At 33.2% G+C, this 27,902-nt stretch overlaps 1 long non-coding RNA gene across 2 annotated transcripts; it reads right to left on the reverse strand.

The window, feature by feature from the left end:
* Positions 1 to 13,051: 13,051 nt before the first annotated feature.
* LOC146921588 (uncharacterized) lies at positions 13,052 to 27,847 on the reverse strand. 2 transcript variants are annotated; one of them, XR_015010783.1, is made up of 6 exons: positions 27,412 to 27,847; positions 27,200 to 27,220; positions 26,849 to 26,943; positions 13,809 to 13,912; positions 13,470 to 13,724; positions 13,052 to 13,252 (listed from the first exon to the last, which is right to left on the reverse strand). It is a non-coding gene; the product is annotated as an uncharacterized LOC146921588 (long non-coding RNA). The 2 variants fall into 2 exon arrangements; XR_015010782.1 differs by having other exon boundaries at positions 13,465 to 13,724.
* Positions 27,848 to 27,902: the final 55 nt, after the last annotated feature.

The following is a 27,902-nucleotide window of genomic DNA, read 5'->3' on the forward strand; positions in this document are numbered from 1 at the left end:
CTATGCAAAATAATGGCTTAACAAATTGTAAATAAGTTTTTTGTTGATATCATGAAAAAAAGTGCGCTCTCTTTAGTGATCCGTCACCAAAGAGGAGTAATTTAAGGTAAATTGACCTGATATCACAACTTTGAATTGTTTTTCTCTTTACCTTTTATTTAAATAAGTGATTTTCACATCTATTTAGAATGTTCTTTCTTGAATCGTCTGTCGTCTTAGTGTGACGTTGTTTTGTCCGCCGTCTTTGTGTGACATTGTTTGTCTTTCCCATCGTGTTCGGGTGTTTGTTCGGTTTATATTGTCAAATTAGCTTCGATCTAGTGCAGATCTAATCAATAAATTTGATGTTGTTAACATTTCATATAGGGAGGCATGAGTATTCGAAGGACTTGAATATAATCATATTTGTCGACTTATGTATTTTGTCGTTTTATGTTATTATCATGGATGTTGTGTGTTTGTTTGTAGATTCATCATTTTTGTTTTTAGCGAATTTGTATTGTATCGAAGTATGATTTATCAATCTGAATGAAAGAATATTATTTATTTTTAGTAAAAGAAGTTTCTTTTTTCTAATTTTTAAATTTTGCTTTTAATCGCAATAAATAAAACTTGAAAATATATCTTTCAAAAAAAAAAAAAAACCTGAAAATAAAAAATTTCATAATTATCCTCACTTAAACTCATAATGTTCTTAATATTATATGCCTAATGGTCATTTTGCAAAATAAAAAACTAATTTGCTCAATTTTTGAAGAACAAATTTTTGGGTTTATGACTTCCAAGCCTAACAAATTCCCTGTATTTTAAAAAAAAAAAGCATACAATTTGTTACTGAGGAGTTTCTTTCCAAATTTACTAATTCTTTGAATTTTTTTTTTTATGGTTTATCACTTCCAACCAAGCCTAAATATTTCCTCTTTCTTCTCCTTTTTATCTGATTCCCTTTATTTTAGTTTAATTATTTGTTTGGTTTATCACTTCCAAACCAAGCATAAAATTAATTCCCTATATTTTACAAATAAAAAAGTCAATTTGTTTCCTCTTTCTTCCCATTCTTAATCGATTCCTTTTATTTTAGTTTAACTAGTGTAGTGACCCGTGCTTAGGATTGGATGTCCCTTGTCTCGAGATAGAAGAACCCTCGTTTAAATTATATGGTTTTGTTCAATTTTGGAAGAAAAATGAGGCTTACTTGAATGTCAAGTAACATTGTGATTTTCAAATACTAGCTTGACAACTATAAGAAAAATGAAAAGAAAAAGAAAAAAAAAAACATTGAAAAAGAAAAAAAAAAACAGAGAAAAAAAAGAAAAAGTTGTCAAGGATAGTTTATAACAATGTTTATATCACCAAGGGTTTGTAAAAAAGAAGATTTGTGATTATAAGTAGTATGTTTCTTGTAAATATCAAATGTGTGTATGCTACTCTATAACAAGGCCACTTTGAATTAAATGCTCGTACAAATGACAATTTTTTGTAACTAGGTCCCATTGCAACCCTCAAAAGACCTTAGTGATATATGCTTTAATGCTTTTAAATTGATATGCTTAAATGAATGCCTAAATTAATCCGAATGTTATTGTCAAATTTGAGTTCAAGTCCACACATGTTCTTCATTTTCATCATTTACTCATAAAGAAGTGTGTTAGGTGTGATTCAATATTAACTACGTTATTAAATTGGAATGTGTGAAATGAAATTTGTGGACATAGTTCACATTCATGGTCTGATTCAAGATTAGTGCTAAACATAAGATTTGCATGTACAATTCACTATTGAATAATGCAATATCCTTTGTCTCTTTCAAAAATGTTTAATTCACTATAAACCTTGTGAATCCATTCTCGCATTCAATCAATTTCTAAAGGGTGAAAATATCTTTTTGAGAACTTTTGTTTAAGGACAAACAAATTTCTAAGTTGGGGAGAGTTGATAGGTGTCAAATTACTATTATTTTCATTAGCCCTTATCGACTTGTTTTAAAAGTAACTTGATATAAAACCCCCCAATTATATATAAATATCGTTTATATATTAAAACCATGTCAGGAAGCTATTTCTTCTGCTTTTTGTAGGTTTTGATTGTGACTATATCAATACAGAATAAAGCGAAGCAAACACATACACCAGAGGCCAAGCCAGGGCATTACAGAGACATATAGGGAAAAGCACGGTTTTCTAGGCAAGCTCAGCGACGTGAAAGCGACTCAAAACTGGGAGTTCCATACGAAAATTCCATATCCAGTTCATATGCGAGTTTTGGCTTGCGTAGCGAACTAAGGCGGTTCAAGAAATATATGAAAACAATTGGCTTTTTCCTCCAAGGAAGAGAGCTTGATTCACTAGACAATCCTTGCTTCATCTAGCAAATTTAAAAATACGGAACCTCTATAAATATAGGTGTAGCTCATTTCCTCATAAGCTAATAACTGTTCGCTGAGACAAATAGAGAGAGAATGGAGGGCAAAAGGCATGAAAGACCATTGGAAGGCTAGGAGCTTGAATTCTATGTAGTACTATTAATTTTACAAGTTGTTATGCATTCAATATAATCATTAGTTTAAATATGTTCTTAATGCTTTGTCGTCGATGTAGTGTATCATCTAAGGGACATGATTTAGATTATGTATAATCTTGTTAGAGATAGTGGGTAGGTCTATATTTATGTATAACTATCCATGTGTATGTCATTGAAACAACTAGTTTTCCATCGACAGTTGGTTCAATGAATCTCGCATCTTTAACCGGAGATGGAGATGTATGTTGAGGGAAAGTGGAGTTATATTTTAGGCATAAAAATTATATGATCGATTAAGGGGGAAAATACAGGGAATAGCTTTTGATTAAGGGAAAGCGGACCATTGTGATTTTAGCAAAAGCTACACATTGTAGTTTCATCAAATCATAGTAGCTCACCATGATTTTTCAATCCCATTGCTCACCCAAACACACACATTGTTATTTTACATTTTTTTTTTGAATGAGCTTTTAAGTATATCATATTACTAAAACATACTTAGAAAAATATACACCAGAATCCTAATATGAGAGGCCTGAGAAAAAGAAACAACATAAGATATGCTTTCTAACGTCTCTGATCATTGCAATTAGAGCAGTGCCTAACCTCAGGTCTTCATGTTTATGTACTAAGAACTTAACGTCAATGACTTTTGCCTCCTTAAGCTTGGGAGAAATTCTGCAGTTCACGATGATATAGTTAGCTCCTTTTGAAAAATTATTTCTAGGTAACTTAGAAAATATGTGTGTGAATTAGACAAATATAGTTAAGTAGTTAATGTCTTGGTAATCTATTTACAACGTCATGAGAATGCCTAAAGGGAATGTTGAGGAGTAATAGTACTAAACAACGTCAGATTCAGTGACTGAGTTTGCATTTTTCAGTGATCAAAGCCAGTAATTATGCGCGTTTTCAGTTTGTATTTTTCAGGGAAGTTGAGTATGATCATCTTGAGAGTGTTGAGGATGTGATTGGTATTTGCTATCATTGGTTAAATTTCTGTCTTTTTTTAACTGTTTTTCTTGTTTCCCATGACGTTCAGATTCTAAAATAATTGTTTCCCATGACGTTCAGATTCTAAAATAAAAAACACAATAAGAAGCTCTGGATTTTAACTGGTCTGTAATAGTCAACCATACTACATGACCGTAAAAAAAAAATAGACTTACCCAACATTGTTCATATCCAACAAGAAACGAAATATCAATCGGAGTAGTTGCTGAATGTCGCGTCATTTTTCGGAGATCAAGGCTATTTAATTAGCTTTTGGCTCACTTTTTATTTCACGACTGAAATTTTAAATTTTTTAAGAAATGGGAAAAAAAGTTCAAATTACTCATTTTGAAAAGTTTAGGGTTCGGGGGTTGGTTACATAAAGGGAAGGTATTAGCACCCTTTATGTTCGTAGTACTCTACGAGAACCTTTTGGTTTTATTCAACGTTTTGTGCTTTAAGCTTATTTAAAAGAAATAAAAAATGAATATAAATAGTGATTGAAAAAAAAGAAAAGAAAAGGTTGATTTTAATTTGATTTGAGAGGACCAAGTCCTTTGCCTACGTACCCGTTTAAGGGATCAAAACCTCGTAGTTCGGCTAGAAATTGATTTTTTGTTGGTTTTGTGTTTTTTTATTAATTTTGAAATGATTTTAAAAGGAAAAGCCAAATGGCAAGTAAGCTGGTATGTGTTTTTTTGATTGAAGAAAAAAGTAGACTCGAAGTATGATTAGATTGATTTAGAATTTGATTAAGAAAATAAAAAGAAAAAGATCACTTAGTTTTGGAACCAAGGTTTATTGTGAAAAAGTTTTGATGTTTGATTAATTTGAGTTAAAGCATGAAAATAAACTAACGGAGCGATAAAAGATAAATGCGCATGGATCTTATGGTGACGTTGGATAACCATAAAGTCCCTAATAATAATATATAAAGCAATAAATAAAACACACGCGCGCGCGCACATACACACACTATTTTTTCATTTTTTTTTTTTATGTTTACATTGGACCTAATTACATTCTAATCCATGCAATAAAATAAATAACGAAAATTAAACAAATATGCATGAGTAATACTAAGGTTGCAAAATAATAAACCTAAACTAATAAAATGTATGAGAAAAGAAAAATAATAAAATGCTAAAGTAGAGTAAAAATGCATGAAGAAATTAAAAAAAAATGCAAAAGGGCCAACAATTCTCTTTACGATGGAATCTCTTTAACCTTGTGGAGCAGCCACGGCAACTGGGCTATGAAAAGTGGTTTCACGAATTCATCGCCTGGAACAAACTAAACACATGGTAGAAGCAATAATCATCATATATGTATATAAATAAAAGAAGAATAATGGAACAGCAACATGAAAGAATTGGAAATTGAATAACACGTAGTAATATATTCACGACACTTGAATGAATTGATGCGACACAGTAAAACAATTAGCAAATTCAATGAAATAAAACCAACTAGCCACGCAACAATTCATAAGGACTCAGGCACCGGTTGCCACAGTATTATTCAGAATTGGAATTTAAAGCAAGATGACGCAGCAATATATAAAATAAAGAAAAGGGAATAACATTGCAATGAAAACTAACGGGAATTGGAATTGATTAAAAAAAATGTAAAAAAAAAGTTCTCAAGGTTGTGTGCTAGCGTGAATTCCAAAGAAATAACTAAAGCAAATTGAAATAGAAAATCAATAGAAAAAAATATGGGTTCATGAATTTATCATATAATATGGTAGCAAAAGGTTTGGAACAGCAATGAATCGTGAAAGCAACGATATGTCAAAGTATTGCAGGCACAAAATATTGTATGGTGGCTATGGTTCTAAAGAAATAAAACTGAAATTGAAAAAGAAAACTAGGGTTCTGAAAATTGTGTTGTTGGGTCAAATTGTTTGTGCTTTAATTAGGTTTGATGTAGAAATGGAAATAACTTAGTGAAGAAGAGAACGCGTTTCTGGATTTGGCAACAAAGTGTCTTGCTCCTAAAGTTGTGGCACAGAGTAGAGAAAGATTTATTTAGACCTTGACATATATTTTTTGGACTCATTGAATTTTTGGACACGTTTGGACATTGGACAAATAAAAAAAAACGAATAAAAATGACTTAAAATAAAAGAAAAAAATGACTAATTAAAACAAAAATTAAAAATGGAAATTAAAATTAAAATTTCAAATTAAAAAAAAAAAGAATAAAAGATGGAAATTAAAGAGTAAATAACAAATAATAAAAATTAAAGAAAACTAAAAAAAATATAAAGGGATAAGAGGAAATTTTGGTTAATGGCTTTGATGGTAATTGAATGATACGCGTCTGACAATTTGGAAAGAAATATTTGACCCTAAGATTATTGCTAGAAACATGGCACGGTTGAGATGAAACAAAAGGACCTTGGACAACAAATTTTTGGACTTATTAAAAAAGGTTAAATAAATAATAAAAAATCTAAAAATGTAATTAAACTAAAAAATGGGAAAAGTTTGAAAATAAAAATAAAATATATAAAAAAAAATGGAAACTAAAAATAAGAATAAAAGACTAATAAATAATAAAAAAAAAAGTGTGAAGTGGGCCCGAACTCGGAACAAAAATGAGGTATTTTAAAATATCTCTCTGCCGAATTTTTCAATGAAAAGTCAACGACTAATCAGGGTCAAATGGCGTATGAATGTAGGACCTTAGGTCAAAAATTGGGGTATGACACTGAACCATACCACATAGTTCCAGGAACAACAAAAGCTGCAAAAAAATACAGCATTTTAGAGGAATTAGAAGGCATTGGATGCTTATCTACTGAAGAGCGCAGGAAAAAGGACATAGTACAACTGTAAAACCACTACCTCCACTACTCCACTCCTCATGTCTGCAGTACAGGACAACGTGCTGTGAATACGCTGGTGAGTCTCTATTCAGGGAATGAATTTGAAATTGTTCCTTCATAAGACAATAACCAAATTAGGCAATAGATCATTGGTGATTATCAAGCTTCAACAAAGGCTCTTTTGATTTGCTGGAAATCTACAACGTCTCTTTCACACCTCTATATAAAGGAGTGAAGACTTGAAGATTGTAAGAGACTCACAACAATTTTACAAGTGCCAAAACTCTGCTGAAATTGCTTCACATCAAAGTTCATTTAGAATTTCTTAACAACTTTCATATCTTAGAAATTCTAGAGTCTTATCTGATTTGTATTGTGAACACGACTTATTGTATATCAAGTATTCAACCTAAAACATATTTTTATGTAATTCTGTTTGATTAGAAGTCTTTTGCTTTTGTGCTTGAGCATAGGAAGTCTCTTGCGTTTATGCTAGAGCATAGGAAACCTCTTGCTTTTGTGCTTGAGTAGTTTGAAGTCTCTTGCTTTTATGCTTGAGCAATTGTAATAAGATATTGATTTTAGTGAACTCTCTTTGAAAGTGCAATGGGGACAAGACTACTTCCGGATTGTGGAAGGAACCTGTATAATTGCTTTGTGTCTTTCTTCTCTCTCTCTCTCTCTCTCTCTCTCTCTCTCTCTCTCTCTCTACTTAACCGCTTCATTTAAACTCCGAACATTGAATCAAACTCTGATGTCTATTAGATTCTTATTGGTGAATTCAGTTTTAGGAGAAGAAAAAGAAAACACAATTCAACCCCCCTTCTTGTGTTTTTCTCACCTTCATATCCTCCATCTTCTTATTGCCGAAAAATATTTTCACTTGAACTAGGTTCTTCCCATTTAAATACAATCCAAGGACTAAATCGGCCTCTTCAAATTTATGTTAAGGCTTCACTTACAGAAGAATATGTTTTGACTCTAAAAACTTTAGTTCAGCTCAAGGCACTTGTTGAGGTATTAGGAATTGGTAAAGGGAAATGAAATAGGCCTCTCTGTTGATTGTGTAGAATACACTCAACTCGTTCCGGTTCACATTGAAATACATGTGGAAAAATCATTTAAAAATAATAAGCTTTCTAACACATGACTTCAGATTAAGTTAAAGTGGAGCCAATGATCTCTTTTGGGAAGCCGATTGGCCTTGATTACTTGCAAGCCATAACAGATCAATAGTTCAAGTTTTACTTGATCTGAAGGCACATGATAGAGTGCTTATGATTTTGAAGGTGCAAGCATTGTACAAGTTTTTCCCACAACGTATATATGGGCGAATTGGAACGACTTGAGTATATTTTACAAAATCAACAGAGAAGCTTGTAAGATCTTGTTTCCCCTTTACCAATTCCCACTCCCTTAACAAGTACTTTGAGCCCAAGTGAAGTGTTTAGAGACAAAACATATTCTTCTAGAAGTGACACCAGGGCTAAAATTGAGGAGGCTAGTTAGTCCTTGATTTGTATATATTTGGGAAAACCTGGTTCAAATGAAAATATTTATCCTCAATAAGAAGATGAAGGATATACTATCATTCTATTATGGAAAATTTTATAAGTCTAACAAATATCAGGGATGGGTTGGTTGTAGGAAAATGAAATTAGAGAATGCATTTCCGAGCAAAGAATTTTTCCCGAAACGAGGTTTTTCTTATTGCCAAAAAATGTTTTCACTTGATCGAAGTTCTTCCCAGAAATATACAATCCAAGGACTAAACTGGCCTCTTTAATTTCAGTTTAGGCTTTTCTTATATAAGGTTATGTTTTGACTCTAAAAACTTTAGTTGGGCTCAAAACACTTTTTGAGGTATTAGGAATCGGTAAAGGGAAACAATATCTTATAGGACACCTTGTTGATTCAGAAGGTGAGAAAAACACAAGAAGGGGGATTAAATTGTGTTAGCTTTTTCTTTGTTTTCTCCTAAGCTGAAACTACTGATCAGAAGCAGATAGAATTCCACTTATGATGTAATGTTCAGGATCTAAATGCAGCGGATAAAAACAGAGAGAGAGCGAGAGAAGAAAGACACAAAGCAATTATACAGGTTCCTTCCACAAACCGGAAGTAGTCCTGTCCCCCTTGCACTTCCAAGGAGAGTTCACTAAAATGTAATATCTGATTACAAATTCTCGCTGCTAAAACTAGCAAGAGACTTGAAACTACTTAAGCACAACTGCAAGAGATTTCCTATGCTCCTGAACACAATCAAGAGACTTCCTATGCTCAAGCACAACTGCAAGAGACTTTTATTCAAACAAAATTACAAAGAAAATTGTTTGAGGTTGAACACTTGATATACAATCAGTGGTGTTCACAATACAAATCAGATACAGACTCTTAAAACTCTAGAATGTCTAAGATATGAACTTTTGGTAAGAAATTCTAAGTGAACTTTTGATGCAGAACAATTTCAGCAGAGTTTTGGCGCTTGTAAATTGTTGTTGAGTCTCTTACAATTCTCTAAGTCTTCACTCCTTTATATAGAGGTGTGAAAGAGGCATTGTGAATTGCCAGCTCATCAAAATAGAGTCGTTTGAAGCTTTGATCAATCACCAATGATCTTTTGCCTGATATGGTTATTGTCCTATGAAGGATCAATTTCAAACCCATTCCAAGTATGAAGGAACATCATTGCAGGCATAGCTGTTTTTCTTGTCCTGTCGCAGAGACCTAAACAGAGTAGTGGAGGTAGTGGTTGTACACTTCGTAGAATTGTACTTTGTCAACGTTCTTCAAAGAACAAGCATCCAATGCCTTTAAATCCTTTCAAAATAGTCGTTGATACACTCTTCTGGTCTTCTGCAATGCTTAGACGAGATTAAATTCTTTGAACAACCTTTGAAGCTTTAAGTCTCTCATCTTCTGATGAACATCAGCTTCTGGTGATATTCAGCTTCTGATGAGGTGCTTCTGATGAACTTGCTTCTGATGATGTCATCACATCACTTCAGGAGCACTTTGACTTCAGATGCACTTTGACTTCAGATGCTTCAAGCTTCATTTTGTTGATTCCATTGCTCTCTTTTGTTCTTCCAGAACCTCATGAAGATATCAAATTTTTGTCTATGGTCCTGTACACTTGAACAAATATTAGCATATCCAATTGACAATTTTTAATACCTTGTTATGATCAAAACCCTAAAGGGTAGTGTTAAACATATTTTGTTCCAACAGATTCAGTAAAATCCACTCGAGTCATTCCAATTTGCATAGTAATACTTGTGTGAAAAAAGTAAACAATGCTTACACATTCAGAAATAACAAGTTTGAAGTGGAAGAAATAGTCACAAGAAAGAGGGGTTTGAATTGCGACCCTTTTAAAATTATTCCTAAAACTTAAATTAAGTTTATACACTCAAGAAATTTTTTGGTTACTATCCGTCAAACAAATAAATAACAATTAATACATGTAGGACCAGAATGTTCTGGAGAATGATTATAGAAGTAGAATGAGAAAAATGATATTAAGCTGAAATGTAAATGTATGTAGGACTAGAATGTTCTGGAGAATGATTATATAAGCAGAATGAGAAAAATGATATTAAGCTGAAATGTAAAGTTATATTAAACAAAGACCAGAATGTTCTGGAGAAATATAAAGGCAGAATGATAAAAACAATAATATGAATTTAAACTTTAGTTAAATATTTAGACAGTTGTTTTATCTTGGACCAGAATGTTCTGGAGTCAGTTAATAAAGTAAAGATTAATTTACGACCATAGAACTCTGGATTAATATGGTTATGATTAATTAGGACCAGAATATTCTGGAGATAAATAAATATTAATGTGTGTGATCGTGTGTGCATATTGTGTAAAAAGTAAAAGAGAGAGAGAGAGAGAGAGAGAGAGAGAGAGAGAGAGAGAGAGAGAGAGAGAGAGAGAAGAATAACACACGAGAGTTATCCCGGTTCACCAAACCTAGCTACTTCCAGTCCCCACACTTCGAGTGAGATTATCCACTACAGTATTCAGCTAGTAGAAACTTAAAACTAGCACTATAAGGTCTTGATCACACCAGATCAGCCCGAAACACCTGTATTATCAACTTCAGTAGGCTTCTACAATTATTTTCTTTCACACAAGAAAGGTTGGAACTTTTCTATCTCAAACTATTAAGCCCAATAGACTTGAGATCTACATTAAACTTTGTATGATGATGGGTTTTGGTAGAAAATGATATCTCAAACAAAAGAGATTTTTACAAATACAAACTCAAGAGATTATGATACACAAAATATAGTGTGAGAGATTATGGAGTTTGCTTATGTTTGTTGAAGAGAATGATTTCTTTAGCTTTGAGAGAGAGAGAGAGATATCAAAGATTTTTTTATTTCAAACTCTTGCTTTACTCCTTCAAAGACCTCTTATATTTATAGAGCAGCCAAACCTTGGAGAACAAGCCAAAAAAGAGATGTTCTGCTTCTAATTCAAATTCAAATTTGTGCTCAAAAGAAGCTTGGAGATAAAGCATATAGAGAATGTTCTCGTCACTGCCCCGAACGTTCTCTTAGTTCCAGCCTTAACTTGGGCCCAAAGCAACACGTTTTGCAAGATGTCATTAGCTCTACTCTTGATGTAGAAGCTTGCTGGTCACATGTTATGACATGTTAATGTCATATGATGATGTCATATGCTTTTATCACAAGGAACAACTTTTCAGATCTTTCTTTGGTGGTTTTGCTTACCCAAAACATTCTCCAGAACGTTCTCTCTGTACAAGCAAACTTGAGGAAAGAAGGAACACATTTTGCAAGTTGTTATGAGCTGTTATCTTCCTTGTAGAAACTTGATATGTCACCTTGATGTCATAAGATGATGTCACTCAAGGATGTCACTTGCTTTATTTCCAAGGAACAGTTGTGATTAATTCTTTGAAGATATTTTCCACTTTATTCCTTAATGGATCGAAAAAATGCATAGGGCTTCTGCTAATTTTATTCCATAAAAAGTTCTAAGGTCCATGTGCAAATACACTCTAGATTTGCCTTGATTTCTTGCCTTTTAATGCCTTAAAGGATCTTGATTCTTATTATCATTGATCATTCTTTTGGTGAGACAAAGAGAATACCAATTTTTCTTGATCTTTGATTCTGTACATTCTTGACATTTATCAAAAGATCATATTTGTCATTTGCTTTGATGAAGATGCTTTGTTATCTTTGCGAGGTCAGAACATTCTCACTGAAACATTCTCACAAAACATATTAGTAGATAACAAGATAATAAATATAAATATGTGTTATTAAAAATGGCTTAGTAGCAGTTTTATCCCCCTAACTTTTCCAAAGTTGCGATTTTGAGACCCTAAAAAAAAACTACAAAATCACCCCCTAAGTTTTGCACCTGTGGCAGTTTTGGCCCCCAAGACTAATTTTGATTCAGTCTACGCTGACGTGGCACCCTAAGTGACGTGCCACGTGTTATTTTTTTATTTTAAATTCATGCAGGTGCAAAAAAAATTGGCCTTGGGGGGCCAAAACTGCTACAGTTGCAAAACTTATGGGGCGATTTTGTAGTTTTTTTTCTTAGGGGGCCAAAATCGCAACTTCGTAAAAGTTAGGGGGCGAAAACTGCTATTAAGCCTAAAAAAAACATAAAGTGATGATGTTCTCTTCACTTTGTATGACCAGAATGTTCTTTGTAAGAACATGAGAAACCTTTCTCAAAGTAAATATTCCTTTGATTGATTTCTATTCTCCCAAATCATATCTTGAAAAATGATGGAAGATTGTTGGATTATCCTTATAATGATAGAATTTTCATGCATATGATCATGAATTTTCTTCCTTGATAATTCTCGAATTAATGAATAATTCATTCATCGGTTGGTTTCTCTTCAAAGTTGATTCTAATTATTTCGAGGAAGTAATGAGAATAATTTCGAGTATAATAATAATCTTCATCATGAGAACCTTCTTTTCATCAAAGTTGATAATGTTCTCTTCTATATAAGAAGACAGTATCTTCTTGGTCAATCAACCTTGAATTGTTTAATGATGTTATTCTTCTCATAATCCATCTCAATGATTCCACACAATGTTTCTTGTTCATTGAGTGTCTTTCAAATACATCTTCTAAGGCTTTATTCCTCGAATCTTTTACATCTTCTCATAACCTTTTATTCCTCGAATCTTTTAAGGCTTTGTTGAAAACCACACTATTGCAGAAAAGATTTTTCACATCAGTTGGAAATGATTTTTCACATCAGTTGGCACCCGATGTAAGGTGACATGATGTGGTAAGTCTACATCCTTTCACATCAGGATTCGACTGATGTGAAATCTTGATTTCTACATCAGGTCCGCTTCCACTATTGTAATAGGCATACTTTAAAATTTGACAATGGAGTTTTCACATCAGTTATACGATAGACACTGAAATTAAATATGTATATTTCACATCAGATCTTAAAACCACTAAAGTGAATTATTTTTATTTTAATGGCTTATGAAATAAGCTTGACACCTGCTCTTTTCTTTTATATTAATAATTTATATTAATAAAATGAAAACAAATTATGAATTATTTTAATGCCAAAAAAAAAGTTATATTATCTAATTGGATATTACATAATCAATCCTCAACTTAACTTTCCAAGTCAATATTCCAATATATATATATATATATATATATATATATATATATATATATATATATATAAAAGGCATATGAATACAATATAGCTAGGAATATTCAAATAAAACATCTTTGGGCAAAAATTTCAAAAAAAAAAAAAATCAACAGCAGAATCATCATTGTAAATATGCCGCCAGCATAGCCTCAACATCTCGATGATAAGCACAGGCAATACCATCTCATCTCAGTCACATCATAATCAATTTTCAGCTGCAAAAAACAAAGTCAATTGAAAAAGTTATCTCAACTGCAGAAACTAATAGCCACAACAAAATCACCAATCTAAGTAGTATAAATAACTTCGTATTGCTTAGCCTTAATCATTGTATTTTATTATGAATAACTTGGACAATGAAAAAAATCAGTGAGCAGTTAATTGTATAATCATGCTAACACAGTCCAGATGCCCAGCACAGCATCACCTTACAATTTTCTCAGCAACAACTTTTGTAGCCTCTGATGTATACTCTCCCCCTTTCTTTTGTCTTGCTCTCTTCCATGTATCATGACGTGACAGAGGAGATAGACTTAGATCATCACTTAATGTATCATCTCCTGATGCTTCTAGCACTTTTCTCTTTTCATTCGTCATTTTATCCTCAAGCAGTTCATATCCTCCATGAGATAATGTATGTCTATAAATATTGTTAGCCACATAGTCCCTACCCTTTTGACTTTTTGCCTATTATAAATAAAAATCATTACTAAATTGATTTGATTAAATAAAAAAAATGTACATTAAAAATCAAATATAATTACTACAAACCTTAAATTCATCGGTATTTTGGGACTCAAGGAACCTCTTCCATATATGTTCTTTAACATAAGCATACCTAATATGCGGAGGAGGGCGTTTGGGTCTTGCTGAAACTACAAAACTTCAATCAAATATTGCACTAGTAGTCAATATTCATATAAAGACTTATGGCAAACACATATAAATGAGTCGGCCACATTTTTTCAATAAGTTAGTTGAAATGGTGTATATGGATCTTCTAAGATTATTCATAAAAAAAATCCAGAAAGTAGTTTTCATGATCTAATTTATCAGCTACGTGCAAGTAGCTCACAAAATACTCCTTGTTTATATCTCCATGATCAATAAGTTAGTTTTGGAATAAAAGAATGAATGAAACGGATACGCGGTGATATCTAAAATTTAATATTTAAATTATATAAACCTCAAACTTCCAACATATAAATCACTTTTTCTAAAAATTACTTCATTCAATAATCCACAAAGAATTACCTTAACACCAAAACAAACAATTGTAGAAAACAACAAAACAATTTCTGTTGTTGAATCAAAACCTAGAAAAGCATAACAATGGGTACCACTTTTACTTAAGATTAAAGGCGTCTCCGGTGTGAAGCATGTGTTGGCAAGTCAGTATGCACAACACCAACCCCGACACCACGCCGACACATATGACCATATTCAACTATTTAATTTTCTCACTATTACTCATCGGTATCGATATTGTGTGTGCGAGTATCATTCGCCATGAAACAAATCAACGCAAAGTTTTGAAGTGTCCTTCCTTAATCATAAGGAATCGGAATTTCATAAGCAGAACCAGAAATTTTGAGTACATCTTATGGAACTTTGGTAGCAGTGAATTTATACCACAAAACATGTATATGACTTAATCTGAACCTTTAGAGAAATGAGATAGTGAAAGTTTATTATACTTCACTCACAAAGGTAAATTGATTCTATCAAACCATATACAAAATTCAGATATAGCAAGCTGGCTTTAAAATTCAGGTAAAGCCAAAAGATCCAAACCAATATTACTAAACAGCATGCCAAACATGTACTGCAGTGACAAATAAGGAAGGAAAAAAAAGCTGAAAGGATTTATATTATCACAAATCCAGAATTCCAAACTAAGGCCTACCAACCAAGTTCCACTGAATTTATTTTTATTTTTTCTTAATTCTTCAATTTGTTTTAGTCATTTAAACTCGATGAATTTAGTCTCTGTTGGCAAACGTTAGCAAACAGCCAAACGCTCCGACTAATTGATATCCTAATTGATTTGAAACCAAAATTTCAAGGTTCAGATATATAAATAGAAAATTAAGATTTAAAGCCTTTGCATCACAAAGCCAAAAAACATAATGATTTCTTAATAGTCCCTTTTGGTGTGACATAAAGAACATAATGATTTCTTAATAGTCCCTTTTGGTGTGACATAACAACAATATGATAGTAATCTGCAGACTAATTATATGAACATTAAAAAAACCTCTTCGCCTTTAAAGCATAGCCGTATATGATCTATATTTCAATAAGTACTCCCAATAAAACATAATTACTTTATCAACCATATATAAACTTCATAAAACAAGCAGATACTTACAACAACTAGCTTATGTTCAATTTTTTTCATAAGCCTAACGTTCTTGGCTTCAGCAGCCTCTTTCAATTTCCCTTCTCCAGGCTAATTTAGCCTCGGTGAAATCAGCCAACAATCCTGCTTGTGCTTTTTTACTTTTATAGTGCAACTTTAATTGGACAAAATAAATTATGTATGTCCTGTTTGTTAGCTTAATTTAGACATGGTCAAAGCACTTTGAATCTAATTCTACATTAAGGTCCATTATATCACTTACATTGAGGTTCCACGCTATGTTTATGTTTTAACATTATGGCCATGTAGTGACGAGGATGAGTCAATTGATCATAAAATACATCTTCTTGTTGAATCTTCAATAAACACTCATTTGATTCAAACAATATTCTTTCTATATCTTCTTTGAGCTTGTGATGCTACTGTTTTGGTATTCTTTCAATGAATATATATATGTATATGCACTTGTAAGTGATTTATTTCTTGTCTACTTCTCTGAAAAGACTTAAGTGCAAATATCAGTAGATAACCATTCATAAAACCTAGCGTTTATTCCATAAGGTTTGTTATCATTAGAATATTCATCAAAAAAAAATTCGGTTCAACCAAAGTTTTCTAACATTAGTAAAACTGAATCTAGTGATCTCTTTTGGGAACTTGTTTGGCCTCGTATACGAGCAACCCAAAACAAACAAGTAGCTCAAGTTTTACTTTATTTCAAGTCACCGGATAGATTGCTTATGACTTATGAATGTGTAAGCATTGTACACGCTCTTCCCACTAGAATTTATCGAAGAACTAGAACGACTTAAGTAGATTTTACAGAATCAACAGAGGCCAGTAAGATCTTGTTTTCATTACCAATTCCTACTCCCTCAACAAGTGCTTCGAGCCGAACTAAGGTTGTTGAGTCAAAACATAATCTTCTATAATAAGTAAAGCCAGGACTGGACATGAAGAGGCTAGTTAAGTATGTGGCTTGTATATATTTACGAAGAACTTAGTTCAAGTGAAAAGATTTGTCGGCAATAAGAAAAACCTTGGCCCACTGAAAGTTCTTTATCCATAAATGCATTTCTTGCTTTCATTTTTCTAAAGTCAGTCCATCTCTGGTATTTTCCCATAATAAAATGACAGTATATCCTCCATCTTCTTATTACCGAAAAATATTTTCACTTGAACGATGTTTTTCCAAATTAAATACAATGCATGGACTAAACTGGCCTCTTCAAATTTCTGTTCAGGCTTCCCTTATAGAATGTTTTGACTCTAAAAACTTTAGTTCGGCTGAAAGCACTTGTTGAGGGATTAGGAATCGGTAAAGAGAAACAAAATTGGACTCGTTGTTGATTCTGTAAAATCCACTCAAGTCGTTCTGGTTCACATGTAAATACTTGAAGGAAAATCGTTTAAAATGCATACACCTTCCTAAATAATAAGCTTTCTAACACGTGACTTCAGATTAAGTAAAAGTGGAGTCAATAATCTCTTTTGGGAAACCGATTGGCCTTTATTACTTGCAAGCCATAATAGATCAATATTTCAAGTTTTACCTGATCTGAAATGACTTGCAAAGGTGTAAGCATTAATAGATTCATGTGCTTATGATTTTTAAAGGTGTAAGCATTGTACACGCTTTTCCCACTGGAATATCTAGGAGAACTGGAACGACTTAACTTGATTTTACAAAATCAACAAAGAAGCTTGAAAGATCTTGTTCCCTCTTTACCAATTCCCATTCCCTCAACAAGTACTTTGAGCCCAAGTAAAGAGTTTAGAGATAAAACATAATCTTCTAGAAGTGACACCTGGACTAAAATTGAGAAGGCTATTTAGTCCTTGGATTGTATATATTTGGGAAAACCTCTTTAAGTGAAAATATTTATCCACAATAAGAAGATGAAGGATATACTGTCATTCTATATATTATGGGAAATTTCATAAGTCTAACAAATATCTGGGATGGGTAGGTTGTAGGACAATGAAAGTATAAAATGTATTTTCGAGCAAAATTTTTTCCCTGGAACGAGGTTTTTCTTATTGCCGAAAAATCATTCCACTTGGACGAAGTTCTTCCCATAAATATACAATCCAAGGACTAAACCGGCCTCTTCAATTTCAGTTTAGGATTCTCTGATATAAGATTGTGCTTTGACTCAAAAATCATTTGTTGGGCTCAAAGCACTTTTTGAGGGATTAGGAATCGGTAAAGGGAAACAATATCTTATAGGACAACCTGTTGATTCTGTAAAATCCACTCAAGTCGTTCCAATTCGTAGTGTAATACTTGTGGGAAAAATGTAAACAATGCATAAAAATAATAAGTTTTCTAACTTGTAGCTTTAGATTAGTAAAGTTGAATCTAGTGATCTCTTTTGGGAAGTCGTTTGGCCTCATATACGAGCAACCCAAAATAGACCAGTAGCTAAAGTTTTACTTTACTTGAAGTCACCGGATAGAGTGCTTTTAACTTATCAATGTGTAAGCATTGTACAAGCTTATCCCACTGGTATATTTGGACGGAACTAGAACGACTTGGGTAGATTTTAAAAAATCAACAGAGAGGCCAGTAAGATCTTGTTTTCCTTTACCAATTCCTACTCCCTCAACAAGTGCTTCGAGCCGAACTAAGGTTGTTCGAGTCAAAACATAATCTTCTATAAGTAAAACCTGGACTGAACATGAAGAGGCTGGTTAAGTTAGTGGCTTGTATATATATAGGAAGAACTTAGTTCAAGTGAAAAGATTTCTCAGCAATATGAAAAACCTTGGCCCATTGAAAATTCTTTATCCATAAATGCATTTCCTGCTTTCATTTTTCTAAAGCCAGTCCATCTCTGGTATTAGTCAGACTTAGTAAATTTCCCATTATAAAATGACAGTATATCCCCCCTCTTCTTATTGCCAAAAAAAAATATTTTCACTTGAACGAGGTTCTTCCCAAATAAACACAATGCATATGGACTAAACTGGCCTCTTCAAATTTCTGTTCAGTCTTCCCTTATAGAAGATTATGCTTTGACTCTAAAAACTTTAGTTCGGCTGAAAGCACTTGTTGAGGGATTGGGAATCGATAAAGGGAAAAAGAATAGGTCTCTCTGTTGATTATGTAAAATCCACTTAAGTCGTTCCGGTTCACATTGAAATACTTGTGGGAAAATCGTTGAAATGCATACACGTTCATAAATAATAAGCTTTCTAACATGGGACTTCAGATTAAGTAAGAGTGGAGTCAATAATCTCTATTGTGAAACCACTTGGCCATTATTACTTGCAAGCCATAACAGATCAATGGTTCAAGATTTACTTGATCTGAAGTCACCTGATAGTGTGCTTATGATTTTTAAAGGTGTAAGCATTGTACAGGCTTTTCCCACCGGTATATCTAAGCGAACTGGAACGACTTAAGTTGAATTTACAAAATCAACAAAGAAGCATCAAAGAACTTGTTTCCCCTTTACCAATTCCCACTCCCTCAACAAGTACTTTGAGCCCAAGTGAAGCGTTTAGAGACAAAGCATAATCTCCTAGAAGTGACACCTGGACTAAAATAGAGAAGGCTATTTAGTCCTTGGATTGTATATATTTGGGAAAACCTCGTTCAAGTGAAAATATTTATCCGCAATAAGAAGATGAAGGATATACTATCATTCTATTATGGAAAATTTCATAATTCTAACAAATATCAGGGATGGGTTGGTTGTAGGAAAATGAAAGTATAAAATGTATTTTTGGGCAAAGAATTTTCCCAGGAACAATGTTTTTCTTTTTGACGAAAAATCTTTCCACTTGAATGAAGTTCTTCCCATAAATATACAATCCAAGGACTAAACCAGCCTCTTCAATTTTAGTTAAGGTTTCTCTTATATAAGATTATGTTTTGACTCTAAAATCTCTAGTTGGGCTAAAAGCATATCTTATAGGACACCCTGTTGATTCTGTAAAATCCACTCAAGTCATTCCAATTCGCATAGTAATACTTGTGGGAAAATTGTAAACAATGCTTACACATTCAGAGATAATAATTTTTCTAACATGTAACCTTAGATTAATAAAATTGAAGCTAGTGTTCTCTTTTGGGAAGCCGGTTGGCCTCGTATATGTGCAACTCAAAACAGACTAGTAGCTCAAGTTTTACTTTATTTGAAGTCACCGGATAGAGTGCATATGACTTCTGAATGTGTAAGCATTGTACACACTCTTTCCTTTGGAATCTTTGGACGAACTAGAATCACTTGAGTAGATTTTAAAAAATCAACAGAGAGGCCAGTAATATCTTGTTTTCCTTTACCAATTCCTACTCTCTCAACAAGTGTTTCGAGCCGAACTAAGGCTGTTCCAGTCAAAACATAATCTTCTATAAGTAAAGCCTGTATTGAACATGAAGAGGCTGGTTTAGTCCTTAACTTGTATATATTTAGGAAGAACTTGGTTCAAGTGAAAAGATTTGTCGACAATAAGAAAAACCTTGGCTAATTGAATGTTCTTTATCCATAAATGCATTTCCAGCTTTCATTTTTCTAAAACCAGTCCAACTCTGGTATTTGTCAAACTTAATAAATTTCCCATAATAAAATGAAAGTATATCCCCCCCTCTTCTTATTGCCAAAAAAAAAAAATATTTTCACTTGAACGAAGTTCTTCCCAATTAAATACAATGCATGGACTAATCTAGCCTCTTCAAATTTTTGTTCAGTCTTCCTTTATAGAAGATTATGTTTTGACTCTAAAAACTTTAGTTCGGCTGAAAGCACTTGTTGAGGGATTAGGAATCTGTAAAGGGAAAAAAACAGGCTTCTCTGTTGATTATGTAAAATCCACTCAAGTCGTTCCGGTTCACATTGAAATACTTGTGGGAAAATCGTTGAAATGCATACACCTTCATAAATAATAAGCTTTCTTACATGTGACTTCAGATTAAGTAAAAGTGGAGTCAATGACCTCTTTAGGGAAACCGCTTGGCCATTAGTACTTACAAGCCATAACAGATCAATGGTTTAGGTTTTACTTGATCTGAAGTCACCTGATATTGTGCTTATGATTTTTAAAGGTGTAAGAATTGTACACGCTTTTCCCACCGGCATAACTACTCAAACTGGAACGACTTAAGTTGAATTTACAAAATCAACAAAGAAGTTTCAAAGATCTTGTTTCCCCTTTACCAATTCCCACTCCCTCAACAAGTACTTTGAGCCCAAGTGAAGCGATTAGAGACAAAGTATGATCTCCTAGAAGTGACACCTGGACTAAAATAGAGAAGGCTATTTAGTCCTTGGATTGTATATATTTGGGAAAACCTCGTTCAAGTGAAAATATTTATCCGCAATAAGAAGATGAAGGATATACTATCATTCTATTATGGAAAATTTCATAAGTCTAACAAACATCAGGGATGGGTTGTTTGTAGGAAAATGAAAGTATAAAATGTATTTCCGGGCAAAGAATTTTCCCTGGAACGATGTTTTTTTTTTTGACAAAAAATCTTTCCACTTGAATGAAGTTCTTCCCATAAATATACAATCCAAGGACTAAACCGGCCTCTTCAATTTCAGTTCAGGCTTAAACCGGCCTCTTCAATTTCAGTTCAGGCTTCTCTTATATAAGATTATGTTTTGACTCTAAAATCTTTAGTTGGGCTAAAATCACTTGTTGAGGGATTAGGAATCGGTATAGGGAAACAATATCTTATAGGACACCCTGTTGATTCTGTAAAATCCACTCAAGTCATTCTAATTCGCATAGTAATACTTGTGGGAAAATTGTAAACAATGCTTACACATTCAGAAATAATAATTTTCCTAACATGTAACCTCAGATTAATAAAATTGAAGCTAGTGTTCTCTTTTGGGAAGCCGGTTGGCCTCATATACGTGCAACTCAAAACAGACCAGTAGCTAAAGTTTTACTTTATTTGAAGTCATCGGATAGAGTGCATATGACTTCTGAATGTGTAAGCAATGTACACACTCCCCTTTGGAATCTTTGGACGAATTGGAATGACTTGAGTAGATTTTAAAAAATCAACAGAGAGGCCAGTAAGATCTTGTTTTCCTTTACCAATTCCTACTCCCTCAACAAGTGTTTCGAGCTGAACTAAGGTTGTTCCAGTCAAAACATAATCTTCTATAAGTAAAGCCTGTACTGAACATGAAGAGGCTGATTTTGTCCTTAACTTGTATACATTTAGGAAGAACTTAGTTCAAGTGAAAAAATTTGTCGGCAATAAGAAAAACCTTGGCCCATTGAATGTTCTTTATGCATAAATGCATTTCCTGCTTTCATTTTTCTAAAGTCAGTCCATCTCTGGTATTTGTCAAACTTAGTAAATTTCCCATAATAAATTGAAAGTATACCCCCCCTCTTCTTATTGCCAATTTTTTTTTTCACTTGAACGAGGTTCTTCCCAATTAAATACAATGCATGGACTATTCTGCCCTCTTCAAATTTCTGTTCCGTCTTCCCTTATAGAAGATTATGTTTTGACTCTATAAACTTTAGTTCGGATGAAAGCACTTGTTGAGGGATTAGGAATCGGTAAAGGGAAAAACAGGCCTCTCTGTTGATTATGTAAAATCCACTCAAGTCGTTCCGGTTCACATTGAAATACTTGTGGGAAAATCGTTGAAATGCATACACCTTCATAAATAATAAGCTTTCTAACATGTGACTTCATATTAAGTAAAAGTGGAGTCAATGATCTCTTTAGGGAAACCGCGTGGCCATTAGTACTTACAAGCCATAACAGATCAATGGTTCAAGTTTTACTTAATCTGAACTCACCTGATATTGTGCTTATGATTTTTAAAGGTGTAAGAATTTTACACTCTTTTCCCACCGACATAACTAGGCAAACTGGAACGACTTAAGTTGAATTTACAAAATCAACAAAGAAGCTTCAAAGATCTTGTTTCCCCTTTACTAATTCCCACTCCTTTAACACGTACTTTGAGCCCAAGTGAAGCGATTAGAGACAAAGTATAATCTCCTAGAAGTGACACCTGAACTAAAATAGAGAAGGCTATTTAGTCCATGGATTGTATATATTTGGGAAAATCTCGTTCAAGTGAAAATATTTATCCGCAATATGAAGATGAAGGATATACTATCATTCTATTATGGAAAATTTCATAAGTCTAACAAATATCAGGGATGGGTTGTTTGTAGGAAAATGAAAGTATAAAATGTATTTCCGGGCAAAGAAATTTCCCTGGAACGATTTTTTTTTTTTGACAAAAAATCTTTCCACTTGAATGAAGTTCTTCCCATAAATATACAATCCAAGGACTAAATCGGCCTCTTCAATTTCAGTTCAGGCTTCTCTTATATAAGATTATGTTTTGACTCTAAAATCTTTAGTTGGGCTAAAATCACTTGTTGAGGGATTAGGAATTGGTAAAGGGAAACAATATCTTATAGGACACCCTGTTGATTCTGTAAAATCCACTCAAGTCATTCCAATTCGCATAGTAATACTTGTGGGAAAATTGTAAACAATGCTTACACATTCAGAAATAATAATTTTTCTAAAATGTAACCTCAGATTAATAAAATTGAAGCTAGTGTTCTCTTTTGGGAAGCCGGTTGGCCTCGTATACGTGCAACTCAAAACAGACCAGTAGCTCAAGTTTTACTTTATTTGAAGTCACCAGATAGAGTGCATATGACATCTGAATGTGTAAGCATTGTACACACCCTCCCCTTTGGAATCTTTGGACGAACTGGAATGACTTGAGTAGATTTTAAAAAATCAACAGAGAGGCCAGTAAGATCTTGTTTTCCTTTACCAATTCCTACTCCCTCAACAAGTGTTTCGAGCCGAACTAAGGTTGTTCCAGTCAAAACATAATCTTCTATAAGTAAAGCCTGTACTGAACATGAAGAGGCTGGTTTAGTCCTTAACTTGTATACATTTAGGAAGAACTTAGTTCAAGTGAAAAAAAATTTCGGCAATAAGAAAAACCTCGGCCCATTGAATGTTCTTTATCCATAAATGCATTTCCTGCTTTCATTTTTCTAAAGCCAGTCCATCTCTAGTATTTGTCAAAATTAGTAAATTTCCCATAATAAAATGAAAGTATACCCCCCTCTTCTTATTGCCAAATTTTTTTTTCTCACTTAAACGATGTTCTTCCCAATTAAATTCAATCCATGGACTATTCTGGCCTCTTCAAATTTCTGTTCAGTCTTCCCTTATAGACAATTATGTTTTGACTCTAAAAACTTTAGTTCGGCTGAAAGCACTTGTTGAGGGAGTAGAAATCGGTAAAGGGAAAAAAAACAGGCCTCTCTGTTGATTATGTAAAATCCACTCAAGTCGTTCCGGTCCACATTGAAATACTTGTGGGAAAATCGTTGAAATGCATACACCTTCATAAATAATAAGCTTTCTAACATGTGAATTCAGATTAAGTAAAAGTGGAGTCAATGATCTCTTTAGGGAAACCGCTTGGCCATTAGTACTTACATGCCATAACAGATCAATGGTTCAAGTTTTACTTGATCTGAAGTCACCTGATAGTATGCTTATGATTTTTAAAGGTGTAAGCATTGTAGACACTTTTCCCACCGGTATATCTAGGCAAACTGGAACGACTTAAGTTGAATTTACAAAATCAACAAAGAAGCTTCAAAGATTTTGTTTCCCCTTTACCAATTCCCACTCCCTCAACAGGTACTTTGAGCCCAAGTGGAGCATTTAGAGACAAAGCATAATCTCCTAGAAGTGACACCTGGACTAAAACAGAAAAGGCTATTTAGTCCTTGGATTGTATATATTTGGGAAAACCTCGTTCAAGTGAAAATACTTATCCGCAATAATAAGATGAAGGATATATTATCATTCTATTATGGAAAATTTTATAAGTCTAACAAATATCAGGGATGGGTTGGTTGTAGGAAAATGAAAGTATAAAATGTATTTCCGGGCAAAGAATTTTCCCTGGAACGATGTTTTTCATTTTGACGAAAAATCTTTCCACTTGAATGAAGTTCTTCCCATAAATATATAATCCAAGGACTAAACCGGCCTCTTCAATTTCAGTTCAGGCTTCTCTTATATAAGATTATGTTTTGACTCTAAAATCTTTAGTTGGGCTAAAATCACTTGTTGAGGGATTAGGAATCGGTAAAGGGAAAGAATATCTTATAGGACACCCTGTTGATTCTGTAAAATCCACTCAAGTCATTCCAATTCGCATAGTAATACTTGTGGGAAAATTGTAAACAATGCTTACACATTCAGAAATAATAATTTTTCTAACATGTAACCTCAGATTAATAAAATTGAAGCTAGTGTTCTCTTTTGGGAAGCCGGTTGGCCTCGTATACGTGCAACTCAAAACAGACCAGTAGCTAAAGTTTTACTTTATTTGAAGTCACCGGATAGAGTGCATATGATTTCTGAATGTGTAAGCATTGTACACACTATTCCCTTTGGAATCGTTGGACGAATTGGAATGACTTGAGTAGATTTTAAAAAATCAACAGAGAGCCCAGTAAGATCTTGTTTTCCTTTACCAATTCCTACTCCCTCAACAAGTGTTTCAAGCCGAACTAAGGTTGTTCCAGTCAATAAAATGAAAGTATATCCCCCCTCTTCTTATTGCCAAAAAAAAATATTTACACTTGAACGAGGTTCTTCCCAATTAAATACAATGCAAGGACTAATCTGCCCTCTTCAAATTTATGTTCCGTCTTCCCTTATAGAAGATTATGTTTTGACTCTATAAACTTTAGTTCGGATGAAAGCACTTGTTGAGGGATTAGGAATCGGTAAAGGGAAAAAACAGGCCTCTCTGTTGATTATGTAAAATCCACTCAAGTCGTTCCGGTTCACATTTAAATACTTGTGGGAAAATCGTTGAAATGCATACACCTTCATAAATAATAAGCTTTCTAACATGTGACTTCAGATTAAGTAAAATTGGAGTCAATAATCTCTTTAGGGAAATCGCATGGCCATTAGTACTTCCAAGCCATAACAGATCAATGGTTCAAGTTTTACTTGATCTGAAGTCACCTGATAATGTGCTTTTGATTTTTAAAGGTGTAAGCATTGTACACGCTTTTCCCACCGGTATATCTAGGCGAACTGGAACGACTTAAGTTGAATTTACAAAATCAACAAAGAAGCTTGAACGATCTTGTTTCCCCTTTACCAATTCCCACTCCCTCAACAAGTACTTTTAGCCCAAGTGACGCGTTTAGAGACAAAGCATAATCTTCTAGAAGTGACACCTGGACTAATATAGAGAAGGCTATTTAGTCCTTGGATTGTATATATTTGGGAAAACCTCGTTCAAGTGAAAATATTTATCCTCAATAAGAAGATGAAGGATATACTATCATTCTATTATGGAAAATTTCATAAGTCTAACAAATATTAGGGATGGGTTGGTTGTAGGAAAATGAAAGTAGAAAATGTATTTCCTGGTAAAAATTAGAGTCTGTTATAACTTGGAAGATTACCGTTAAGGTTGGCTGTTATTTGACAGTGGATAAACTAAAGACGAATGCCAAGGTTGTTTCTAGAAAGTGTTATTTTAAGGTGGAACTTTGGTAATAATAGAAATGAAATCCTTTTGAGATTTCATATTTAATAAGGATATGACGAATGCATTGCTTTTATTTAACTATAATAGAATATTAGTATAGTGTTTGAGAATTGAGATGATATGCGATTTTATATCTATGACCCTTAATGATACTGTCATATTTATTATTAACATTAATTGATGGAATCTATCAATTTTAGAATTTTATTTCACTATTAAATATTAATAAAACAAAAAGGAGTTCGAGCCATTAAGTTTTTCTACTGAGGAGATTAGTTTCATCGTTCATTATGGAATGTGAATTTGCTTCTGAAAGGCTAATTCAGTTGTCATTGTGTATGGATGAGAAGTGATATCAAAGAAAATTACAGACTTTAGCAAGAGCTGCACTTTGTAGTTTCATCAAATCACAATAGCTCACCGTGATTTTTCAATCTCACCGTTCACCTAAACACACACGTTGGTATTTTATTTTTTTTTTCTCTATTTTTTGAATGAGCTTTTAAGTATATCAATTTACTAGGACTAGTTTGTGTTATTGTGTCATCACCTCAAATATGCATTATATTTTCTATTGTGGTCACCTAGAGATTCACGTCCAGGATTCCTAAATTCTACTTCCACTAATAAAAAGGGAAGATAATCCTTATATTTTTAATGTTAAAACATATGTTGAAACTTTACCAAAGGTAATGGTTAGTGCTGAAGATAGCACTCCAAAACTTAGTACTAAAACTAGACTTTAACTTTAGAGCTATGATACCATGCAAGTTTTCCTCCAAAAGTTAATGACCCAACACATACATAGAAAAATATACACCAGAACCCAAATATGAAAAGCTTGAGAAAAAAGAATAAATAAGCTATGCTGAAAAAACACAAGAGCAGTGTCTAACCTCAGGTCCTTCATGTTTATATACTAAGAACTTAAGTCACTGACTGTTGCCTCCTTAAGCTTGGTAGAAATTTTGCAGTTCACTGTCTTGGTAACCTGTTTACAAGGAATTTATATAAATTGGTAACCTATTTAGAAGGAATTTATATAAATTGTGAAATTAAGAGTGTTGTTGAATTCAATCAACCTACTATGTTAGATTCTTAAATGTGAAAATGATTTTTTTTTTCTTCCATACATCGATCCATCACGCAATTAATGAAAGGCATTACAGCGATATTTGGACTCATGCTATAACAATATTTCAAGATAAGAACCCATGTGAAAAACAAGCATTGAAAATGAAACTCACCATGATCTGAATGTGCACTTTCTGCAAATATTCAAATCAAACAAAAATGAGTTAGTAGGAGAACAATTATTTTGTCAGAAAAACATACAAAATAGAGAATTACACATGATGTAAGTTCATCTTTTAATACCTGTAGTTATTTGATTTCATATCAAAAGAAAACAAATTATTAAAAAAATAAAAAATAAGAATAAAATAAAATTGTGAGATACCCCTCTTGTTGTTGTGAAGTTGTGGACTACTTTCAACGAAGAAACTTAATTCACCGAGAAGCTGCTGGAGAAACTCAGCATCATGCTTCTATCCATCAATCTTGTTATCGACGATGCAGAACAAAAGCAGATCAGAAATTAACACGTGAAAGCGTGGCTTGATGCCGTTAAAGATGCTGTGTCAGATGCTGAGGATCTCTTAGAAACCATCGATATTGAAGTCTCTAGATGCGATCTTGAAGTTTGGATCTCAATCTAGTCCTAGCAAGATATGGAATTTCTTCAATGCTTCTTTCAGTTCATTTGACAAAGAAATTGAATCAAAGATGCTAGAAGTACTTGAACGTCTTGAATATCTTGCTAGCATAAAGAGTTCATTCCTCATCATTTGAACTTGAAATTAGACAGAAGAAGGAGGATTGAACAAGGGAGGAAGACGAACGGCGCTAATTGAGCAAGGGATTATTATAAACAGGTTTTCAAATATATAG

The sequence above is a fragment of the Medicago sativa genome, chromosome 5, assembly GCF_051527215.1.
Source record: "Medicago sativa cultivar Bolivia chromosome 5, Bolivia_mono, whole genome shotgun sequence".
Classification (NCBI taxonomy): Eukaryota; Viridiplantae; Streptophyta; class Magnoliopsida; order Fabales; family Fabaceae; genus Medicago; species Medicago sativa.